This window comes from Gadus chalcogrammus, chromosome 14 (assembly GCF_026213295.1).
Source record: "Gadus chalcogrammus isolate NIFS_2021 chromosome 14, NIFS_Gcha_1.0, whole genome shotgun sequence".
NCBI lineage: Eukaryota > Metazoa > Chordata > Actinopteri > Gadiformes > Gadidae > Gadus > Gadus chalcogrammus.
In genome coordinates this window covers 25,838,391-25,845,312 of record NC_079425.1, presented here as the reverse complement: position 1 = coordinate 25,845,312, position 6,922 = coordinate 25,838,391, and positions in this window count along the sequence as shown.

Genomic DNA, 6,922 nt, shown 5'->3' with positions numbered 1-6,922 from the left:
TGTGTGCGTGTGTGTGCATGTGTGTGTGTGTTTGACAGGCTTCTCATCCAGAAGCCCCGCCCCCTGCCGTGCAGCCAACTCTGAAAGTACAGACGTCGCCTGGCAACAAGAATCAGGAAAAACAACATGATACAATTTAAGAAGTATGTCGGTGAGCGAAACGCGAGACGGTGAAAGAGATTATCTCACTTCCTTCACCACTTGACATGCAACTGGAAATTCCCCCGGGGAGAGATAGGTGGCAGCAGAGAGAGGTCAACAGAGTGCACGGCGCAGTGAGTGCCGTACACCGTCATGCCTGTAGGGGCACCAGAGAGAGGTCTCCTTTATGTTAAAGTAGGGAGGTTTGGAACCTATCACAGACACTCTTTGAAAGCGCAAGTTGAGAATTGTTTAATGATCAAATAAACACCTTTGGAAATGTGTGTTTGAGAAGTCAACCACGTGCAGTGCAGGTTTATCTCTGCTAAATTGCCGCCTCCTCAATTTCCTAAATACACAAAAGCAAACCAAAACGTATATCAACGAGAGAGAGAAGTAAGCAAATACATGTTAACTCTACAACACAAGCACTTAACACACAAAGACCTTGTTTATTCCCCAAAGTCAGAACGACCTGTGGTCATGGTCACTGAGAAGGTAAGGCGACATGTGTGACGGCAGGAATCGTACCGCATTGTTTGAGAGCCAGTCGGGGTCATCAGTGTCTCAGGTCACATCGCTGTCTCAGGTCACATGGCTGTCATGCCTCTCACAATCCACTGCAGCTATGTGATGGCATCTGGGCCGGCCTGACCATAGAGCAGACTCGAGGAGAGGGGGTCTGGGCCAGATGTTTCCTATAGGACAGCAATTTCCTCGCTGAGACGACATGGTCATCCTTAATAAATACACTTCAGCGGTAGGAGTGTGTGTACGTACGTGCATGAGTTTGTGTGAGAATGTGTGTGTTTGTTTGCGTGTGAGAATGCATGTGTGCGTTGGTTTCGGTCTGGGTGAAGGTGTGTGTAGGTGTGTGTCTGTGTGTGTGGGCGTTGGCGTTGGTGTAGGAGTGTGGGTGTGTATGAGTATGGATGTGTGTATGTGTGTGTATGTGTGTGTGTGAGCAGCAAAGAGAGAGCGAGAGCGGAAGCGATGGAGAATGTTAGAGTGCGTGAGTGTCTGACCAGAGTGACTATGAGATGCTCTATCTCTGTCCCGGATCAGTGTGCTCACGTCAAGAATAAACTGCTACTGAGATCTAAATTCTTCGAAGGCAGTGTGTGAGGGTGTGTGTGTGTGTGTGTTTGAGGGTGTGTGTGTGTGTGTGTGTGTGTGTGTGTGTTTGAGGGTGTGTGTGTGTGCAAGGCTTTTTTGAGGGTGTATGTGTATGCATGCGTGCGTGCCTGCTTGTGTCTGTGTGTGTGAATCAGTCAAAGGGCAGATGGTAACAATGGAAGGAGAGACTCAGTATCTCACAAAGGAAACAGCCCTGATCCTTTTGTTATTTACATATTTATTTGCTGTTCCTGAAAAACTCTACTACCCTTCGTCTACGTGAGTCATACTTCACAGACGATGAAACCGGCTGCCTCTGCACATGACAGAGTAATCCTCCAGGGCCCTGGAGAGAGTGCTGATGGATCCAACAGCTCCTTGTTTCCCTCTGCTTGTTGCCAGTGTGTCCTGAGGAGAGTATTTATGAATGAAGCCGGCTCCATTCACCCTGAGTGCAGAACAGTGGCGCTCATTCATTCCAGCCTCCTCGCTCTGCGCGGTGGGAAGGCTCTGCTCGATGACAGCTGTCTCAGTCATTCATTCATTCATTCATTCCTCATCATGCCGTCATTCGTCCGACCTGAGCCCACATGCTGACGGACACAAAATCGACGAGAAGAGGAGTGGAACAGGAGCACTGGGAAGTCGAAGTACAATCGATATTTGGACCAATAAAAACATGATCCACCGCGAGACCCGAAATCCAAACCCGATAATAAATAGATCCTGCCGTTGCCCTTATGTGTGTGCGTGCATGCATGCTTTTGAGTGTGTGTGTGTGTGTGTTTTCATGCCTGAGTGTGTGTGTGCTTGTGTGTGTGTGTGTGTGTGTGTGTGTGTTGTGTGTTCCTAGACACAACACACACACACACATACACACACACACACACACACATACACACACACACACACACTCTAGCATGCAAACACACACACATACACACACACACACACACACACACACACACACACACACACACACACACACACACACACACACACACACAAACACACAAAGAGACACACACTCATGCTATCCCCTTACATGCGATGGAAGAATCAATCTTCTTAACATGCGATGAATGACACGTTCACACACGCAGACACACACGTATACACACACGCATACACACACGCATACCCCCTTGTGCTAACTCCTTAACATGCCATGGAAGAATCAATCTTCCTAACGTGCAATGGAAGAATCACGCAGACACAGTCACACACACACACACAGTCACACAGTCACACACACACACACACACACACACACACACACACACACACACACACACACACACACACACACACACATGCAACACACTCCTCCTATCTCTTTAACATGTTAAGAAGTCACAGACACGCACACACACACAGATCCTGCACGGAACGGAGGCATGCCACGGAACACCTGACAGGTGCGGGCGTGGTCTGCAGCAGCCAGACACGCAATCTTGACACGCTATTCTTCAGAAGTAAGGAGCTCATTCTTAAAAGTGTGCAGGACGCCTGGGGCGGCGCTGAGCAGCCTAGCTTACTTTCTGAGCCTGTTCCTCTTCCAGGACCTGTCTTGGGCCACACCCTCTTCCGACCGTGGGCCGCCCGCTGTCAGGGGTGTTGCTAATGGGACGGCTAACAGGCCTGAGAGTTGTGGCCGTGCTGATGACTAATGGGCTGATTAGCTGCTGCTGCTACTGTCTGCAGCCTGCCGCCCTGAACACAGGCCTGTAGCTAGGATCTCTCTGACCCCGCCCCTCCTGCGGTGCTGGTTGGCCTGGGTCCAGTCCCCACTACAGGGCGTGGCTAGCCCGCCTCCAGCCATGACAGGTCTAGGGGGTCCTGTCTGGGAGAACGATCTCTCGATGCCACGACTATGTTCCATTGGGGGGGGGGGAACAACAGACCCCATCAGAACACAGTTCTAGTAGATCTATCGTAAATCTATCGTAAATATTGCCTGAATCTATCCTAAATAGATCCTAAATCTAAACTGAATCTTTCCTAAATATATCCTCAATCTATCTTGAATCTAACCCACGTTTCCTTAAGGCATTTGAATAATTAGCGTTTCTATATATAAAAAGCTCAATAGGATCAGGGCTGATCCCCGTCATTAACCGCTACGTCGGCGGCTGCAGAACCACTCTGAGCAGCGCAGTAGAACCACTCTGAGCAACGCAGTAGAACCACTCTGAGCGATGCTGCAGAACCACTCTGATCAACGCAGTAGAACCACTCTGAGCAACGCAGTAGAACCACTCTGAGCAGCGCAGTAGAACCACTCTGAGCAACGTAGTAGAACCACTCTGAGCAACGCAGTAGAACCACTCTGAGCAACGCAGTAGAACCACTCTGAGCAACGCAGTAGAACCACTCTGAGCAACGCAGTAGAACCACTCTGAGCAACGCAGTAGAACCACTCTGAGCAGCGCAGTAGAACCACTCTGAGCAACGCAGTAGAACCACTCTGAGCAACGCCGTAGAACCACTCTGAGCAACGCAGTAGAACCACTCTGAGCAGCGCAGTAGAACCACTCTGAGCAACGCAGTAGAACCACTCTGAGCAACGCAGTAGAACCACTCTGAGCATTGCTGCAGAACCACTCTGAGCAACGCAGTAGAACCACTCTGAGCAACGCAGTAGAACCACTCTGAGCAGCGCAGTAGAACCACTCTGAGCAACGCAGTAGAACCACTCTGAGCAACGCAGTAGAACCACTCTGAGCAACGCAGTAGAACCACTCTGAGCAACGCAGTAGAACCACTCTGAGCAACGCAGTAGAACCACTCTGAGCATTGCTGCAGAACCACTCTGAGCATCGCAGTAGAACCACTCTGAGCAACGCAGTAGAACCACTCTGAGCAGCGCAGTAGAACCACTCTGAGCAACGCAGTAGAACCACTCTGAGCAACGCAGTAGAACCACTCTGAGCAACGCAGTAGAAGCACTCTGAGCTGCGCAGTAGAACCACTCTGAGCAACGCAGTAGAACCACTCTGAGCAACGCAGTAGAACCACTCTGAGCGTTGCTGCAGAACCACTCTGAGCAACGCAGTAGAACCACTCTGAGCAACGCAGTAGAACCACTCTGAGCAGCGCAGTAGAACCACTCTGAGCAACGCAGTAGAACCACTCTGAGCAGCGCAGTAGAACCACTCTGAGCAACGCAGTAGAACCACTCTGAGCAACGCAGTAGAACCACTCTGAGCAACGCAGTAGAACCACTCTGAGCTGCGCAGTAGAACCACTCTGAGCAACGCAGTAGAACCACTCTGAGCAATGCAGTAGAACCACTCTGAGCTGCGCAGTAGAACCACTCTGAGCAACGCAGTAGAACCACTCTGAGCAACGCAGTAGAACCACTCTGAGCGTTGCTGCAGAACCACTCTGAGCGCGGCTGCAGAACCACTCTGAGCAGCGCAGTAGAACCACTCTGAGCGTTGCTGCAGAACCACTCTGAGCGTTGCTGCAGAACCACTCTGAGCGCGGCTGCAGAGCGCCTTTCAGGAGGGCGGCTGAGGAGCGCCTTTCAGGAGGGCGGCTGAGGAGCGCCTTTCAGGAGGGCGGCCTGTTATTGGCATCATTACGGCGGCGTTGGATAAAAGGAGGTTAGAGAGGGAGGATTAATGGAGGAGCGCTGTGTAAACTCTCCTGGCCCCGGGCCCTCGCGCTATACACCTTGGCTTCCTCTATCATTTACACGCTGTTCACATGGAGCACAGCACAGCGGGCGGGGAAAACCGGACGGACGGGTCCCTCTCCCTGGGGAGGGGGGAGGGCCGGGAGGGGGGGAGAGAAACGTGGCCTCCGGTTGCAGAGTGGCCTCGCGTGAGGACGAGCGTTTGGTCTCTACAGCCCCCCCGGTGACCTCCTGACCCCTGCTGTTTTACGGCCCCTCTTTCTTCTCCGTCTCGCGGCGGGGAGGTGTGAGCGTGCGTGACAGCCGACAGGTAGAACCACAGCACAGTAAACAGGTCCAGAACATGGCCATTACAGCTGGCTCCACCAGCAGCGTCGGAAACCGTGAGCATGTGGCGTTCATGAGCCGCAGGTTTGATTCCCCCTGTCTGTGTTTAGGCATTGTATCATTATTCAGGATACGGACGTTTTAAGGAAACGTTGATTGCTCTAAGTGTCATGAACTGGTGGCACACAGGAATAGGGTATAGCGACTTGGATCACGTAGCCTAAGGATGCAGATCTGAGGTGTTTGTTGGACGCACCCTGAGGGTAGAACAGGAGTGGGGGGAAGGATGGCGTTGAGGAAGACAGGAAGGTGGGGGGTGCTGCTGCTCAGGCATAATATTTATAATCTTAACAAATGAATATGTCAATAACAATCAGGCGCACAACTTGTTATGGCTCCTCGTCATGACGTCTCGTTAGGGCACATCGTTAGGGCACATCGTTAGGGCACATCGTTAAGGCAAACTGACATCTAGCGACGATGGGGCTGCTAGAACCAGCAGCTAGAACCCTCTACGTGCGTTTCGGAATACCTTGTTATGCTTCTTGAAGACTTCAAGCACTGCTCAAAAAAAGGAAACAAACATTACAGGGTGTAGCGCTTCGTGTCAGCACAGGCTCACTATTAGCCCACATTTCACTGGTGGGGGGGCCTCTACCTGCACATTACCGTCCTGAGCACCTCCTGCTCCGACCAGGGACGTTAAACGTGTTCCTGCAGCCGTCTGCATCCCAACAATGTTGCCCCGTCAACCACTCTCTTGAAAATTAAATAAAAGGAACATTTTATGCACACAAAAATCGAAGTCTCTTTAAGAAAAAAGTCCCCGATGATGTAGTATCCATCGGCGCTGACAGACATCAAAACAAGCGCATGTAGCAACACGTCCCGTCGTCCGTGTTCACACTCCCCCGTCTCCACGGAGACCCGCGCTGACAGCTGATCTTTCACACCTGCTGTTCAATTACCTGTCGTCTGAAACTGAAGACCGGTTGATATTCTTGGACACACGCAGGGTGACGGAGATGGCATGCCTGTGAACCGGCGTACATCAACAGGAGGGTTAGGAGCGGAGGAGGACGACAGTAACAGACAAGTCAAGGCCTTGTGTTTGTTCAACGGCCCCTATGGCATCTGAGGGCAGAACGCTAAACAGAGGAGAATCGGTTTCCTCGGACGGGCTGACGAGTGGACGGGGCAGCGCGCGGTGTGTTTACAGCGGGAACATAGCGTGTGCGTTCTCTGCCTGTCTTTCACAAGAGGCTGAGGTCAGAAACAGAATCGCTGTCATGTTGCAATCGGAGGGAGACTGGCCTGACACAGCGGCTGGGGCCAGATCCACTTCTTCAGATCATTGCTTAGGAAAACTAAGATCTTACATTTGTTCTTGTTCTATTCCTAACTATAAGATAACACTTAGCTTGCCTTAGGACTTGCTATTAAATTGTAGCATCTATGATATAGATTAAATTGCTTCTTAAATTTTTCATTTTATCTCATTGTTTTTTCATTTTATCTTCAATTTTTTTTTTCAATTTTTAATTTTATCTCACAATCAGGTGCCACTGATTGACAATATGTATGTTAATATTATTATTAGACATAGGCTGCTTCACAATATGCTAACGACACAATTTTCTGATCACTTCTCAGGATTTTTTTAATAGAAATGACACGTGATTGAATTGATACTATATG